The following is a 17,958-nucleotide window of genomic DNA, read 5'->3' on the forward strand; positions in this document are numbered from 1 at the left end:
ATTTCATCCTTTCTGAGTTGATAAACTGAGTGCCTTCCAAATTTGATAAAAGTAACAAAAGTGTACGTGTGAGAGCAGAACACCTCTTTCACACATGCATGCAACTCACAGAAGCAGGCCATTAGACTTCAAAGGAATGCGCCTTTATCCTGCCTTTCCTTCTGGTTGTCTTTATTGGCGCACTCATGCACAGAAGGCCTCATCAAACAACGCCACAAGCCACACTATTGTTCCTATTCGTGACGTGCTCTGACACCCTCTGGTAAAGTCTGCACTATATAAAAATGCATCAATTAACAAATAAAATTGTGCGTCCCTTCGCCCTGAGACTCCGACCCTCCTTCCTTTCTTGCACAAACCTCGTGCTCCCAACCTCTGACCCCCCCCCATCCCTTTGCCTCCATTGAGCCTCCCGCGGTCCTGGAAAATTCCCATTTAAAGCCCTCCCCTTGAGCCCATCCCTCTTGCGCCTCCTCCCTGCCATGCGACCATTGCCATTTGTTCTTGCTTTTTCTTGTATTTGAAAAGCAAGGTCGCCTCTGAGTGCTAGCAGGTAGTCAGCCATTTTCAACAGTAACTCACCCTATCGCCCTCCCTCACTCACTCTATCGCCCTCCCTCACTCTATCTATCGCCCTCCCTCTCTCTATCGCCCTCCCTATATCTATCGCCCTCCCTATATCTATCGCCCTCCCTCTATCTATCTATCTATCGCCCTCACTCTATCGCCCTCCCTCCCTCTATTGCCCTCCCTTCCTCTATCTATCGCCCGTCCTTTATCTATCGATCGCCCGCCCTCTATCGCCCCCTTCTATCTATCGCCCCCCTCTATCTATCGCCCCCCTCTATCGCCCTCCCTCTATCTATCGCCCTCCCCCTCTATCTATCTATCACCCTGCCCCTCTATCTATCGCCCTCCCTCTATCTATCTATCGCACTTACTCTATCTATCGCATCACCACAGCATCACTCAGCACCAACACAGCATTACTCAGGGGCACAACATCATCACGGTGTGCTACCACAGCATCACTGAACGCCAAAGCATCACTCGTCACCACCACAACATAACTCAGCTCCACCACAGCATCAATCTGTGCAACCATTCAACAACAACTGGTTCAAATATGTTCTCTCAATGTTTCAAGCTTTATTACAGATGTCACAAAAAGATGTTAATATTTCACTTCTGTTCGGTTTACAATAAAATACACTGAACATAATCTTCACAAACGTTATTTACAAAAGTTCAAGCTATTGCCATTATAAATTATAATAACTTTTATTTAAGTATTAATTATTTTAAAAAATTAAAAGCCATTGTTATTTGTAATATCAATACATCTAAGTCACATAAATACAACACATATTGCATTACAAATGCTATAGGTGTCACATTTGCGAAAGTTAAAACTATTGGAATTGTAAATGACAAAGCTATTAATTTAGCTATTTTCAAAACCAGCACAAATACAAAATTTGTCATTTGCAATACCAATAGCTCAAACTTTCCTAATGCGAGACCTATTGCATTGCAAATGCTTGTTTAATGTTCAAATGGTTCAGCCGAAAAGGAACCAAGACTACATCTCTCGTGCTGAGTAAACAACCACTCTTCGTTTACTACTTGGATCACTCCTTGTAAAGATGACAAACAGAGCAGCGCGTGCGCGCCTCCGAAGATGACACACTGCGCAGGCGCGCCGCTCTTAAGAGGACACCTACAGCTGCGTCTGTGAGGTAGTAAAGGCGCCCATTCCGACAAGCTTAAAATAACTACACTTTACAGAAGTCTTTACTTTATCTAATGAAAGCTCTAAAACTGGAGTACCTGTCTTAGAGTCGCCTGGTACTAGTGTTCCCTAAACGGTACACTTTTAAGAAACGCTAATGTAAGCTCCCTTACAAGGCTTTCCACTTGAGTATAGCTCTCTAAGCTAGCACCTTGAAGCGATTCCCCTTCATGTTGGGTGTTAGGATTGTCAACCCACCAACTGTGGCTGAGATTCTCCCATATTTCTAAAACTTCTCCCTGCTCCATTCTGCATGATGTAGTCCTGCTCTAGTGGCAAAGTTTAAACATATTTGTCAAAATATGAAGGAGCTTTTCTTAATTGAAGTGGCACCAATGAGAGCATTGCGGCACTGGATGCAGTGGGATATTTTTTACAGGGAAAACAAATTTGAATAGTATAAATAAATTGCTGCTTGTACAGCACTTGCAGCTTTGCTGCGCTGTCCATACCGCATGTACCGGTTCACCTTATTCACCTTATTCAAACAAGCAGGTTTTGGACACGTCGTAGGACGTGAACCTGTGTGCACGCTAAGATCTCTGCAGCAGCGGCTCACCATCCTGGGCAAATGACACTCAGGGGTGAAGCTGGGCAGTGATCCATCTAGAGATTAACTAGTTGCAGCCTGAAAGGGCAGGCGCCAGTCCATGGTGCCACACGGCTTGACATCAGGAGCACAGCATTTTGAGGGCCGCAACTGTGGTTTCTTTTCGCTGGATGCAGCCACTCCCACGGTACATGACTTGTTGGGAGACTAAAGAGCAATGTTTAATTTATTGCTGGTGGCAGGAACGGGCACCACCACGCGGCCCTGGGGACAAGGGCACTTATATTTCATCACCCGACTTTGACCGAGGGCAAGAGAAGGAGGGAGAGGAAACAGTGACATAGAGATAAAGAAGGGACTGAAAAATAACTCATAATAATGAACCAAAGAGACAGGAAGTACGTGTTGGTAGAGGAAAGAGGGATATGGTGGAATCAAGACTAGGGAGGTATTGTTGCTTCCCAGCCACCTCAGCATTCATCAGGGTTGCGGTGTGGGGGGCATGTACACACATGCGCACACACACATACACACAGACCTGTGTTTACACCACCAAACACAAACAGTAACTTCACTGTGGGGATAATGTGTTAGTCCAATACAGCTAGGACAGAAAACGTCCACATTTCATTCAAATGTTTTGAATGGATTCTAGCAGGTACCCTAGGTCACAGGGTGTCTCGTACCACAAAGCAGTAGGCAGAAGTGGCTCCACTGCTATGGTGGAGCCATTGTTGATGCTGTCTCCCACCACACACTAGACGCCAGACTCCACGACACTGGCATAAAAGGAACTGCCTTAGACTGGATCCGCTCTTTCCTATCTGGCAGAACTCAAAGAATAAGACTCCCACCCTTTCCTCCCCGAACCCAAAGAGATCAGATGCGGAGTACCCCAAGGATCCTGCCTCAGCCCCATGCTCTTCAATATCTACATGGCCCCTCTTGCAACCATCGTCAGATAGCATGGACTCAGCATAGTATCCTACGCCGACAACACCCAGTAACCCTCACCAAGTAACCCAACATCACCAGGCACAGTTTCCAGGAAGGAATGAAGGACCCTCCGACCCCCACAGACTACACTAGCAACCTCGGCATCATACTCGACTCCTCTCTTACGATGAACTGACAGATCAACGCTGTATCCTCCAAATGCTTCAACACCCTCTGCATACTCCGCAAGACCTTCAAATGGATCCCCCTCACCCCGTATCCATGAAGACCATCATCCACGCTCTCATTACCAGCAGGCCGGCCTAGGGAAACGCTCTCTCTGCCGGAATCAACAAATCTCCCCTCCACAAACTCAACTCCGTCCAGAGCGCTGCAGCCAGACTCGTCCTCAGCATCCCACGACACGACCACATAACCCAGCACCTCTGAGAACTCCACTGGCTCTCCATTTAAAAGAGTGTGACCTACCTGCTCGCACAAGCCTACAAGCCTTCCATAACACCAGACCGCAATACCTCGATGAATGAATCTCCTTCCACGCCCCAAGAGAAACCTCTGCTCTCCTGACCTAGCCCTGGCCGAAATGCCCCGCATCCACTGAGCCATAACAGGGGGCAGATACTTCTCATGCATTGCGGCAAAGAATTGGAACAAACTCCCCCTCAGCATCAAATAAAGCCCCGCACTGCAAGCTTCCAGAAAATACCTCAAGTCGGATGACTTCGGAGCTGCCATTCCCCCTTCCCCCAGCGCCTTGAGACACCATTACGGGAGAGTAGTGCGCTGTAAAAATCCCCTGATTGATTGATTGTGGAGGAGCATCGCCCCTCCCCTCCCTGCCAGCAGCTTCAAAAATTGAATAATAAAGTAGGTTTATTATCATTTTATTTTTCTCTCCTGGGTGAGTTTTGAGGCCGGGCCATCACGGGGCGGTCACGGAGGGGCAGTGGTGGGCACTGTTGTCAGTGCCCATGTGGGTTTGGCCTGCCGTTTCAGGGTGGCCAAACCAGCATGTGCACTGAAGCTTTCTCCACCCCGAGCTACGTTGCCGAGTTGGAGACAGCAGGCACAGGCAGTAATCACAAGAGGGTAACAGTTCCTACGAGGAGAGCAGGCTGACCTGATTCAGTCGCTTACAAGGTCCCCTTGTGATTACTGCATTTCCTTTGGGAGCACAGTAACTGGACCTCTCTCCTCTCTTAGCGCCCTGTCCCCCTCTTATGTGATTTATATAGCAGGCACAGGCTCCCAGTAGCTCTGGGAGCGCAAATAGAAGAGCACTCAGGCCAATCCAGACGCTGCTCTCATGCTGCCAGAGAGCAGCAACAGAATTTGCGGGAGGGGATTCTGGAAGCCTTTGCTGGTGAGGATCAGAAGAGCAGCGATGCAGCAGGTAAGTTATTTTTTATTGGTTTTTTGTTTTATTGTTGTCGTTCGTCCCCCTCTACCCCCGCCTGCCACTAAGCCCTGACACCAGCCGCTACTGACAGTAGGCCCAACTGCAACACGCACTCCGTGTGTATCTTCGCATCCCTGTTACCGGCCAGAAAAAGGCGAAAAGATAAAGGAGTGACAATGGGACAACCGGTTGGCATCAGATCTCTCAAGGCGTAACAAGAAACGGGGATTGCAGACAGAAACGAGATGAGGAAGAGGGGGGCAGGGAGAGCAAAAACTAGGGGGCTTCCGAGGACAGAGAGAACAAGCAAAGATAACAAGCATTGACAATGCAATAGGTCTCGCCTTTGATTAAGTTAAAACCATTTGCTTTGCTAATGGTATTGTATAGCAAAGTAAATGGTTTTAACTTAATCAAATGCGAGACCTACTGCATTTTTAATGCTTGTTTAGACACCAAAGGGAATGATTGTTGCATTTTTATAACGATCAATGTAGTTTCATCACATTCGTATTAATTGAGCTACTATTCAAACAAAGGCAAAACAACGTGTGGCATAATCGCTGTCTTCTCCTGCATAAAGGGTATGTTCACACTAAATCAAAACAGAATCGTGTAATCAGAAGTCTATGGTGTAAGTTTTCTTCCCACACTGATTTCTAAGACAACCATTCCATTTGACCCCTAATGTCTTCTGTCTTTTCCCTTAGGCAGCTTTGTCATGCAGCCGGTAGTCTGTTTTCCATTTCACTTGCTTTTCTCTCTCTCTCCAGCCCTTTATTTCCCACTCTCCTGCTGCGATTGGTTGCGTCTTTCTTTTGTTTTCATGACTAATAGCATACACTTCTACGTTGAACAGGTTGACCATGGGCAGTAGAACAGCTGGTCAATTATATAAACGACGAGTGTACACTTATGTGAACCGACAACTATGATGATCTCTGGGCAAATGGTATTGGTTTGTCTCTGTCCAGTCTCAAGAACCGGCTGTACCTTTGTATCACAAAATATTTGGAAAGGAAAGCAATGAGGTCGTGCCTGACATCAACACGGACGCTGAGGTTAACGCTATTCTCTTCGCATGCGTAGTGAACAAAACATTCAACGAGAGGGGCAAGCATATATCGGCGCATGCGTGGTCGCCTCAGTACGTGCGCGCTGCCTGTTGTTCTACCATGTGTGCGCGCCCCTCCGTCCGCACCGCCGCCCCAGTGCAGAGCACCCCCCCGTGGCCCCGAATGTTGTGAGTCGAAATCCCGTCGTTTGTTTCGGGCCGCAGTGGCCCAGCCTTAAAGGGGCCGCGACTCACGGGGACTCGGGCCGAGGAGCAGCTCTCAGAACCGGAAAGCCTGAGCTCAGCCTGCGGGGGAGGTAGGCGACCATGGTCTGAAAGCGAAGACAGGAAGGTTGGGAGGGGCAACAACAGGGAGTGAAGGTACAACGACAAGATGTTGAGGAGGGGCAGAGAAGACACGAGGTAACAACAGGAGGTGGAGGTGCGAGGAAGAAGCCCTGTGCATCAGAGGAAGTGAGTAGGGACAGCACTTCAACCGGACGAGGAGGCAGAGCCGGTGGGACTTATCCAACGTCCTGATTGTCAGGTGGCAACAGTATGAGGGAGATCCGAGGACATAAGGACTGGGGGAGCACAGTGAGGCGAAGGAGGTAGCAGTAGGCTGGGAGGCGTTAATAATAATGGGCGAGAGAGAAATAACGGGTTGGGGAACAAGAGTCGGTAACCACGGGGAAGGATGCCCAAATAGAGAAGAGGGTCTTTGAGGTAAGTCTGGAGCAACATCAGCGATTACTAAAACAATGTGGTTGATGTGGGCCAGGCGCAATGTGTTTTAACAGCTACGGTTGAGGGAAAGGAGGGTGAAGGTATAACCTCACTGCAGCAGCCTTGAGAGTAGTATAAAAGACAGACAACAGAGGCGTACTTGGGTAACAACAAGACAGAGCGTGCTGCGCTTGGAGCGCACGTGCGCATTACAAAAACGAAAGTAGAGCTTGCGATGACGGAAGGGAGATGTGCACATGCGCATGTTCACGGGCGCGTACACAGACCCCAATCGGTGCGTGCACCTGGCTGTATCACTTGGCAGGCAAGGCGGTAACAATAGGCCTCGCTGGCGACTGCGTCGCCAATGTGCGAGACCTAAAAAACAAGCAGAGGAGGGAGAATAAGTTAAAAAATGGAAAAACACAAACTAGTCAATTAAAGGGAATGGGTTTCCCAGTAAGGATAGGGAGAGCAAAAAAAAAGCAGAGTGGGAGACGGGAAGACGTGGCATGTAGGCAGCAACAGTGAGAGCAATAAGGGCAGAGTCAAGTAGGAGGGCGCAAGCAGCGATATGGCGGTCGGAGAAAGCAAGCAGAAACAGAGGGGGGTCAGAGAAAGCAAGCAGACACAGAGGGTGGTCAGAGAAAGCAAGCAGGGGCAGGGAAGAGTTAGAGAAGGCAAGGACAGCGGAGGGTCAGAGAAAGCAAGCCTGGACAGGGGGGGGGGGGTAAGAGAAACCAAGCAGGGACAGAGGAAGAGGAAGTAAGCAGGGAAAGGACACGCAATCTGGAGGCAAGCAGCAACAGGGGACGCAAGCAGGGACAGAGAAAGGTTAAAGATAGCAAGCAGGGATGGGGCAAGGAATCTGGGACAGGACAAACAAGCAGGGACAGAGGAAATCAGAAAAAGCAATGAGGTCCAGAGAAAGGTCAGAGAAAGCAAGGAGGGACATGGCAAGGAATTTGGAACCAGCAAGCAGTGACAGGGGAATTGAGCAGCGACCAGGGAATCAAGCAGGGACAGGGGAGGGTCAGAGAAAGTAAGCAGGGACAGAGGAATTTCACACAAAGCAGGCGGAGGCAGGACAAGGAATCTGGGGCAGGGGATGAAAGTAGTAATGAAGTAAATTGCTGTACCTAGAGGACAGGTTGACACTGCCACAGGAGGAAAGGTGACTGCAAAGCTGCTGCTGCCTTCCTGCCACCCACCATCACAACTGATATCAACTGCCTCAGATTGATACCTGCAATAACTGGACACTTACAGTGATTTGGGCATCGTTTGGATCCAGCATATACATTTTCTTGCATTTTGTATACATTTTAATGTATTATTCCTCACAGCTAACCTACCCTGCCCCTCCATTCACTTTAACCAACTGCAAGAAGCGCCATGAAGCAACGTAGTGTCTTTAGAACTTCACAATGCAACGTAAAGAAGAAGAATATATGAAGGCAATTTAAATTGTTCCGTAGGCACTCGCATATAGATCCCAGGAGGAGTTAGGCCACATGTACCCTATAATAAAGCGAACCCTCCCCGTGGATTAGTGGAGCTGCAAGTCCAAGTATGTCTGGCATCCCAGAAGGGGCATAGCCTCACCCTTGACAATTCACAGTGCCTATTTCTGTATAGAGAGCAGGGTCAGGTACTGCGATCTTCACATTAAAGTGGCAGGGTGTGGGGACAACTGGGAGTTATACAAGCATCTGCAAAGCCAATAGATATCGCCTATGCAAGAGCTGTTGGCTTTGCCAATGTCTTTTAGCCACATTGTGGAACAGTATGGCTGTTGTACATCATGGCTAAAAGTTTAAAGAAAAGCGCTATGATGAGGCCAGCTTGTTTTTTTAATGGCTCATGAGGATGGGAGGGGTTATGAGTAACAAATGCAAGGGGGTCTAGGGACAAGTGGAGAAGTGGGTAAATAGTAACAGACAAGGGGGAGAAGGGAGAGGTGTTAAAAGCAACACAGACAAAAGGGAAGGGAGGCAGGTTAATGCAGGAAAAGGGTTTAATTGTAACACAGACACGTGGTGTTGGGGGTTAAAAGCAACATGGATAACGGGCCTGGTGGAAAGAAGCAACAAGACTGAAGAATAAAGAAAAACAAAACAGTACGCCAATCCAGCCTCTTGTTATATACAGTATCTCCTGCAAGCGAGAGGGCACACAGCACATATGCGGTCGCAGGCAAAACCTAACAAGCATTGGCATAGCCAATAGGTCTCTCTTTTGGGACCTTATAAGTATTTAGTTATGCAGCACAATATCCTTGGTGCAACAACATCAACTGTTGCATGGCTAAACACTTCTAAGGTCCCAAAGGCGAGACCTCGCAGTTTCATCTTTATGCCATACGCGTTTCAGGAGCAGTTCACCTTGTTCACTGGCTGACGTCGAGGAAGAAAACAGCTGTGCACATTTGAATCGTATTTGTGATTCTAGTAGTGATCCCAGGCCCAATGGGCGTGTCCTAACAAGGTATTCTGGTCGTTGTAGGTAGGTAAGTTCTTATAACCACAATGGATGCTGCTGTTCACTCCCCTTTACATGATTAAAATCCCTCTGGGTCGTTGTTGGAAGCCCGGCTGGGCTGCTGCTACTTTCGTGTCTTTCAAGACGGAAACGCTGTTCCATTACCGCTCTAACATTTCACTGGCGGATGAACCTGCTGGAGAATGCAGTGGGGTAATCTTCGTGGCCAGGGCAGACCACATATATGCCAATCGTAAGAACCCGAAGAAAGAAGGCATTAGTTGAACCTTTTGTTCCTGAAGGACCGCAGCATGCTCAGCGAGGCCCTCACAGCTTCATATTTATGCCATAAGCGTTCCAGGAGCAGTCCCCCTTGTTCACTCGCTGACGTCGAGGAAGAAAACAGCTGTGCACAATTGAATCGCACTTGTGATTCTTGTAGTGATCCCAGCCCCAATATATACATCTTGCTCAAAGAATTGAATATCGCGGCACACCTCTTGATTTATTGCAGATCATATAACTCTTCTACGCGCTTCGAACCAAAGTTCCTGTTCACGGTAGTCTGTTACAATTGTCCCTCTTCCATTTGTCTGGTTTTAATGCTACATCTGTAACCTTTCATAGTGCATTGTGGGCAATGTAGTGCATTATTGTTTGTTCAACAAACTTTATCAGTTATGCATTGTTTTCAGTACCCTCGCAGTTGTGTCTCGCTGTAGGTGTCAATAATTTTACTCCAATCTGTATGCGCCCATTCTAAAGTTAGAAATCATTGCGCATTCCTGAATCATGACTGTGCTATGACACTGTGCCAGCGCCGGTCTTTATAAGCGCTGAACAAGGAATGATTGTGAGTTAAGAGACTAAGTGTCTATAATAGAGTGTGGGGCTGAGTGCCCAATGACTTTTACAGCGGCACTGCTGCTTTATGGATTGTGCGGCCCCTCTTCTCAAAATCTTCGGTATACTATGTGGTAATTGTGTCATGACCGATACCTATTCAGTTATTGCAAATGTGTATGAGTGTAACCTTGGAGCGATTTTTGTTGTATTATGAAAGTCTCTTTTCAATCAATTAAATATTCGGATTATTTGTTTGATTCAATTTCGAACAATACTTCTTGTTTTAAAGAGCAACACAACTTGGAACTTAAAGGAGCAGTGGCATTTTCAATAAGACCAGTTGAATACGAGTATTCACATATGGGCACAGTCTCAAACAGTGACTATATTGGCTATTCACAACAGTTAGTATCATTAGAGATGGACATGCATCTCCTCGTCCCCATTCCATCCCAATGGGTGCTTGGTTTTAAACCTCATTATCATCCTTGACTCTAGTCTGCGTAGTTTCTGCATGTGATTTCCACCTCGTTCGTTTGGGGGATCGTTGCCAGCCCTGAATATTTGATATCCATTAACGTTTTGCCATTATGTAGGTTCATATTTCAGCCAATAGCATATGTATGGTCGCCTTTCTGTATGGTCCGAGTGTGTTCCAATATACGCTTCGTTAAGGGGCATATCGTGCTGCCTATATACTGTTTTCCACAGAAGCATTGTAATATATATACCACATAGGTTGTCACATGTTATTGTTTCCCTGATTTCGAAGGTTTTTCCTGCAGGATCTTTTAGATTTTTTATGTTCTTGCCTATTCTGCAGGCTTTGCCTGTCATGCATTTCCTTTTGATCTTGTCTCAAGCCATGTCTCAGGTTTTTTGGTTTCGAAGTGGCTTCTTACTAAATGATCTGATAGATTTGGTGCTCTTCTGTAGGAGACTAATGGACAGTCCCCTATGCTGTTGCCGATGTCTGGATCTTTCTTAAGTATGTTCCAGTACTTTGCGAGTATCTTTTGGATTTTTTAGTTCTCTTTACTGTAGGTGATTATTAACTGTGGCGGGAAAACGAAGAAAGTAAACAACAAATCTCTCCGCAGAACACCCCGTAGAGCGCCGACGTGCGGGGTCGTAGTACGCCGACACGATCAGGAGTGTGGCATGACTTGCGGTTGGATGTTGTAAAGGCTGCAGTAAGGTTGAATGTGCAAGACATCTGCTACGCTGAAGCGACGCACTCGCGGAGGGAACAGTCTATCTCTGAATAACCTCTCTTGATTTAAATTGCAGAAAAATCTAGTAAGGGCACAATTTAGAAACAATCACCCTACTCTGCAAACAGAACCTTAAGCGTCTGAATGTTGTCTCGCAATATTATGTAATCAAATCAATGTGCAAACCGGAAAGAATAACGAATACAAATGGGCATCAAAGCACAATAGTTATAAATACACAGACAAACTTGGAAATATAATAAAACGAGTGAACCACTCCCATTAAAATGGAGGAAAGAGCAGCAAAACTAATAACTAAAGGAGAGAATATGTTCCAAAGGGGAGCATCGACAACAAAGAATGCCAATGGTGGAGGGACAACATCACAGCCTCAAATTACCACCATAAAGCAACTTTTCATACAATTAGAAAAATTAATGCGTAAAGAAATATCCAGAGAATGGGAAATCATCACCCTCAAAAAAATATGTGGAATGTGGGATGGTGCCAAGAGGGCTTCGCATATTCACCCTTCCAAATCATCCTGATACCAAGCCTGAAATGCTTGAGGAATGGGGGAACAACAATATGGAATGCTCAAGAAATATGATGCTCATCATCATCAAATACGCGAGAAAAGATGTAGAAGAGCTGCATCAAAAAATAGTGGATATTGAAACTCAGATTAAGGCTACCAACGAGGGCAACGAAATTATAAAAAAGCTACGAGCAGACATGGAACGAAACTTGGACAAACATGAGGATGAAGTACAGGAAAGGAAGCATCGAAAATTTCGTAGAGATGAAGACGACTACGAATTTGGCACCATCCTTACATTTGCCAAAAAGTTTGAAATCTTTAAAAAACAATGGGAAACAAAGAAAGTAAACATTGATCCTACCACCGGTCAAATAACCAGTGAATCAGAGTCCGACCTGAGTAAGGGAGAACAGAGACCGACTGGCTTACGAAAATTCTCTTTTTTTTTTTAGAAGAGATGAAGCTGCTCTACCAGGAGCAGCAAGCACCAAGAGACACACCAAGAAGGGATTCTTTCCCTCAGAAGACCAAGAAGGAAAACAAGAAGAAGCAAGCGGCAAAGGCAGAAGGTACAATTTGAGAAACCGCACGGTGATCAGGAAATGAAATTGCTAGGTCTCAAGACCCCTGATCTAGTAATAAACTTACCAAGATACATCTTATCGAAAGCAGAGAATGATCTTCTTAACAAAAGGCTCTTGTGCTGTCCGGAAATACATCAGGAACCTATTGATACAAGGATAGATCTCTATACATATGTGAGAAAACTCGAGCTCAAAAATTTCTTCTCCAAAAAACCATCCAGAGCAACAGGTGATCAAGACCAACTCATACAAATGGAGGACTCAGAGACATACAATATTGCTGAAGTACCATACCTTAGAACAGCATATGAGTTGGCAAAGGAAACAAATGACTCCCAGATAACGGATACCCAGTTCCTGGAGGAAATGGGGGTACAAACAAACAAACGAATACTGCCCTCCTTTTAAAAAGAAGTCGAAATTCTGCTCTGCCCTCCATCCAGGGAACAAGATCGATATATTCTATGATCTGGTAATGGGAGACCTAGACACTATGCAAAATGTCTCAAATCGCAACACCAGTGAGACCCTAACTAAGCAAGAGCGCATGGCGATGCATACACTAAAAAACAATAGTGCAATTAAGATTATGCCGGCCGACAAAGGCGGAAACACACCGGTCTCCTACGCTGATGACACCCAGCTCCTCTACCCTTTCAGGTCCCTTGGCCCTAAAGTCAAGGAAAATTTTGCTGAGGGTATGAGGGCAGTGTCACATTGGATGGCCGCGAACTGCCTCCAATGTAACGTTGCAAAAACAGAGGTTATGCTCTTCGGCAAAGCAAGTCTTCTGTGGTCTCCAGATTGGTGGCCGCTGGATTTGGGTCCAGTTCCAACATCAAAGCCACACGTTAAAAATCTAGGGGTAGGGGGCGTGGCTAGCAGCCGACGATGGCGGCCGCTGCTTAGGGAGGCTCCCGTGGAAAGGCGGCATCCCACATTAATCCGTTATCTAAATCCGAGAATTATTGGTGTCTGAAGGGGCGGACCGTGCCTGGTGTCCTTGCAGCGCCCAGCGGAGCGTTCCAGAGGCAGAGGAGACTGGCGATCGACCCGATCCGGCTCGCGGAGCGGAGAGGAGGAGGGGCCTGCTGTCCTCCAGAGGGCAGCGGTGTGGAGTGCGGCTGGAGTCCGACCGGAAGTTGAGCATCGGCGGACGGGACGAGGCGGAAATGCCGGACCCGCGGATAACCTGCCTGTCGGCGACCGGACCTTAGTCCTAAGCCCCAGGATTCGGTGAGGCGACTTGCGGAGCCCAGCGGAGGTCAGCGCGCCCACAGATCCGGCGCGGCAGGACAAGAACAATACGGCAAGCTCCCGGAAGAAAACGCCGCCGTATTGAGAGCCGGGCCCTTTCACATCCTCAGGTCCCGTCATCCGCACAGCGGGCGGAGGCAACGCACCGGAGAGCGAAGGAGGAGCGGTGGCGACATCCGATTAAGCGGCGGCCGGCAGCGGAGCCGGTGGTGAGTAATACGCCGCCCTCCCCCCTCCCCCACCGCTCCGCAGAGTAGACTTAAACACTGGCGCACTTGGGGAGTCGGGGGCACAGCTGAGAGGAGCGCCGGGAGGAAACAGATGCTACCGCCAGCGGCGGTGAGAAAGCGTAGCACCTTACCCGATCTGGCAATAAAAACAATATAACGAAGGGGGCTCGCCATATCTTCCCAGCAGCCATCTTCACAAGCACGAAGATTGTAGAGCACACATCGGGCTGCACTCGGGCTGGCCTTCAACTAGAGAGCTACACTGCATGAACTCCGATTGCAACCTGGGGCAGCCTCAATTAGCGAGAGCCAAACGGGGGACACTGGGACCAAGTGGTAGTGGCAGACCTACCAAAATCGCCACAGGAATCAGCTCTCTACTGGCTTCGACTTATCGTATCAGCGGGGGTCCGCAGCGCCTACAAGGGGAAGACCATGTCCAACAGAGGGCCCAAACACGGGACAACACAGGCAAAATTGGACAAATTTGCATATGAAAAGCAGACACCTCCCCAGGAACAAAGCAAACCCACCTGGAAGACAATGGACGCAGAGGGCGCAAAAAAGGCCACGCTTGAAAATGTAATGGCAGCGCTGGCCCAGGTTCAAGTCACGGTGGGCGCCACGGCCACGGAAGTAACATTGATAAGGGCGGACCTCCAGAAAATCAACGAAAGGGTCAAGCAGGTAGAGGTGGTTACCAAATCCTTAGTAGAGGATGTGTCCGAACTGCAGACAGCAGTAGAAAGACTACAAACGGATAACAGACTACTCAGGGACAAACTGGATGATCAAGAAGGGCGCTCACGACGCAACAACGTCCGAATCTTAGGCGTGCCGGAATCGGAAGATACGGGCGCTCTCGACCTCTACGTGGAGGACCTGATTAACACCAAACTCCAACCAAAGGGACTCTCCAACTTCTTTTCGGTGGAAAGGGCACATAGGGTCCCGGGAGGGAAAACCAAAACTGGAGGTTCGCCGAGACCGATACTTGCAAGGTTATTCAACTTCAGAGACCGTGACGCCATCTTACAAGCGGCGAGAGTGGCACCTGCTATTCAGATCCAAAACTCACGGATTGCCTTCTTCCCAGACTATACGGCCGAGGTGTCAAGAAAGAGAAAGACGTTCCTTGAGGTTAAAAAGACGCTAAGAGAAAAGGAGCTGCCCTACTCGATGCTCTTCCCGGCCCGACTGCGAGTGGTGGCAGACAAGAAAGTGTGGTTTTTTGATTCCCCGGATGCGGCTCAGGACTGGCTTGAGGGTTGGCGCACGACAGAACACTCAAGGAGAACACACATGCCCAACTACAGCCACAGAGACGACAATGGAGCTGGTTCCCAAACATCGGGCCGGGGGGGAGCTGGGGGCTCCCCACCCCTCGGCTCTACCGGCGCGGGCGGAGAAGAATGACTTGCTCTCATGGTCCTGGAATGACAATACTTGCTGAAGAATAAAAATACTGTGCGATAGCTGCGAGCAGACTCTGGCATGGGTGGGCCCCAGAAGCATGCAGGGATGCCGCCTGCTCGGGGAGACACTCTCCCCCCACACGCAAGTACTCTGGTTAAGGGAAGGATTAAGCACTCTGCTCAGTTGGGGGGGGGGGGGCAGTTGAAAGTCCGTTAGGCAGGGGTGCAGGGAGGGGGGAACGGGGAAGGGGATGTTTTGTTACAGTTAGGAATACACATGTATGGTCAACAAGAAAGCTAGGCTTTCACCTAAATCTTCGGATGATTGGTGGGTTGGACAACGATTGGTCTCCTCGGTTGAACCCCCCCTACGTCTTACTGAATGTACACGGAACACACACTCAAGACTCACACTCACTCTACCGCACCATAGAACACACAACGCCAAATGGCCGAGAACCCGATCCCTGAGGCAGATGGAATAGCCTCGGAGACACGGCACTCATCCCTGAGATTACTGTCTTGGGACGTACGGGGGCTGGGGGACAAGGTGAAGCGGGGCCTGGTGCTAACTGCACTCAAACGACAGAAGCCCACCATAGCGCTGCTACAGGAAACACACCTGACGGGGGGCTACCAAAGCGATGGATAGAAGAGGATACAAGATGGTAGTGCACTCGGGTTTCACGTCAGGCTCTAGGGGGACTGGTATTTTGATACAGAGGGCCTCGCGATTCATCCCTTTACAAACCAGGAAAGACGATCAGGGCTGTTTTGCCGCGCTACAGGGGCAATGGGAGGGTAGGCTTCTTAACATAGTGTCCGTCTATGTCCCACCGGCACTACACTCGGTGCAGCTTCCAAAGCTGGGTGACTTTCTGCTGACTCTACCTGAGGGAGAAGTTATCCTAGGGGGGGACTTTAATGCCATATCAGACACACAACTTGATAGATTCCCGGCATTGTCTCCCACGACAGGGACCCCCCGCCTACAGCGTTTCTTGACGGCTATGGGCCTTACCGACGTGTGGAGATTCCTTCACCCTACTCTAAAACAATACACATTTCATTCCGCCGTTCACGGCAGTATGACGAGAATAGACCAATTTCTGACCCTGGGAGATGCACTCCAACTTGTGGACACAGTAGAAATCCACCCCCGGGGAATTTCAGACCACTCACCAATCTCTCTCACACTCTCTACCCAAGAGAGGTCCCGCAAACGCATTTACCCCATACACGCCACCTATTTGAAGATTCCTCAAGTCCTCAAGGCTCTTAAAAGGGCAACAACACATTACTTTGATGAGAATGATGGTTCGGTGCGCTCCCCCGTGGTGCTTTGGGAAGCCTATAAGACGGTCTTAAGGGGAAAAGCCATAAGCTCAATCACGAGACATAAACGGGAACAAACTCAAGAGTTGGATAAATTGGAATTAACACTACAAACCTTGAAGGCAGCACACGAACAACACCCGTCCCCGGCTTCCTCACATGCACTTGACATACAGCAACGGCTATACAGCGATCATTTGCGCTTTCAGGTACGGAGACAGATAACCGACACTCAGAATCGGATTTATGAGGTAGGAGACAAGGCGGGAGAATGCTAGCTTGGTTAGACAAACGGGAGGGGAACTCCAAGAGAATTCAACGGTTGAAGGATGGTCAGGGAAAGGTATACACGAACCCAGCACACATAGTAGACCAGCTCGCAAGTCACTTTGAAGGAGTCTACACCCCTGAAACCGTGATCACCCCTGAGATGGCTAGGGAAGCATTAGCGCCAATAGAGGTCCAAACATTATCACCGGAAATGTCCGATGAATTGGAGGCAGACCTTACTGCGGACGAAATCCAACTGGCAATAGAGGCCCTAAAACCAGGCAAAGCGCTAGGACCCAACGGCATACCTATAGAATGGTACCAAGCGACACCGGAAGCTCTCAGCATACATTTACTAGGAATGTTTAAGGACTGTCTAGAAAATGGTACACTCTCTACAGACCAGAGGATGGCGACAATAGTGGCCATCCCCAAGCCAGGGAAACCACCTGAGGACTGTTCCTCCTACCGCCCCATCTCGCTGCTTAATGCAGAAGCCAAAATCCTCGCCAAACTCCTGGCGACTAGGCTCTTACCGCATCTGTCGTCCCTTTTTCATCCGGATCAGTCCGGATTTAAGCCCCACAGGAACACGGCGTTGAACCTGCGTAGGCTGCACGGGGTAATGGCCAGGGCGGACTCAATCACAACCCAAGCAGTGGTGTTAGCTCTTGATGCCAGGATGGCATTTGACCGTGTGGAATGGAACTACTTGTTTGAGGTGCTGTCACGGTTGGGGTTTGGTCCCCGCTTCATAGCATGGGTTAGACTGCTATACACGGACCCAGTTGCTCAGGTGGTGGCGAACGGACACATTTCGAGAACATTTTCCTTAGGGAGAGGAACGAGACAAGGATGCCCCCTCTCGCCATTGTTGTTTGCGTTATCCTTAGAACCCCTTGCCACTCTTATTAGAACCTCGCCCTTACTGAAGGGAATACGTTGGAAAGAAGGTTGGGAGGACCGACTGTCGCTCTATGCAGACGACATGTTGGTGTATCTCGCGGAACCAGACACTGGGGTGCCGGCCCTATTACACCTCTGTAATGATCATGGGAGGATCTCCGGGTACACGTTAAATTGGAACAAGTCAGAACTATATGTCCTGAAGGGGCAGCTCCCAGCGCTAGCGGCAGATTGCCCTCTGAAGGTAGCAGGCTCCTCCTTTAAGTACCTAGGTATCCATGTAACTAGAGACCCTACGGAATTTATGGACAAGAACCTGGCTCCCAATTTGGAAAGATTTAAACAGGATGTCAAGTTCTGGGCGGGACTACCACTAACGCTTTTGGGTAGGGCCGCATTAT

General features: G+C 48.6%; 1 protein-coding gene across 2 annotated transcripts in view; it reads right to left on the reverse strand.

Moving 5' to 3' along the window:
* The window catches only part of SUPT3H (SPT3 homolog, SAGA and STAGA complex component), a 1,963,693-nt gene that overhangs the window by 831,719 nt on the left and 1,114,016 nt on the right, over positions 1–17,958 (reverse strand). The window lies entirely within an intron of this gene.

This window comes from Lissotriton vulgaris, chromosome 6, assembly GCF_964263255.1.
Source record: "Lissotriton vulgaris chromosome 6, aLisVul1.2, whole genome shotgun sequence".
NCBI classification, from domain to species: Eukaryota; Metazoa; Chordata; class Amphibia; order Caudata; family Salamandridae; genus Lissotriton; species Lissotriton vulgaris.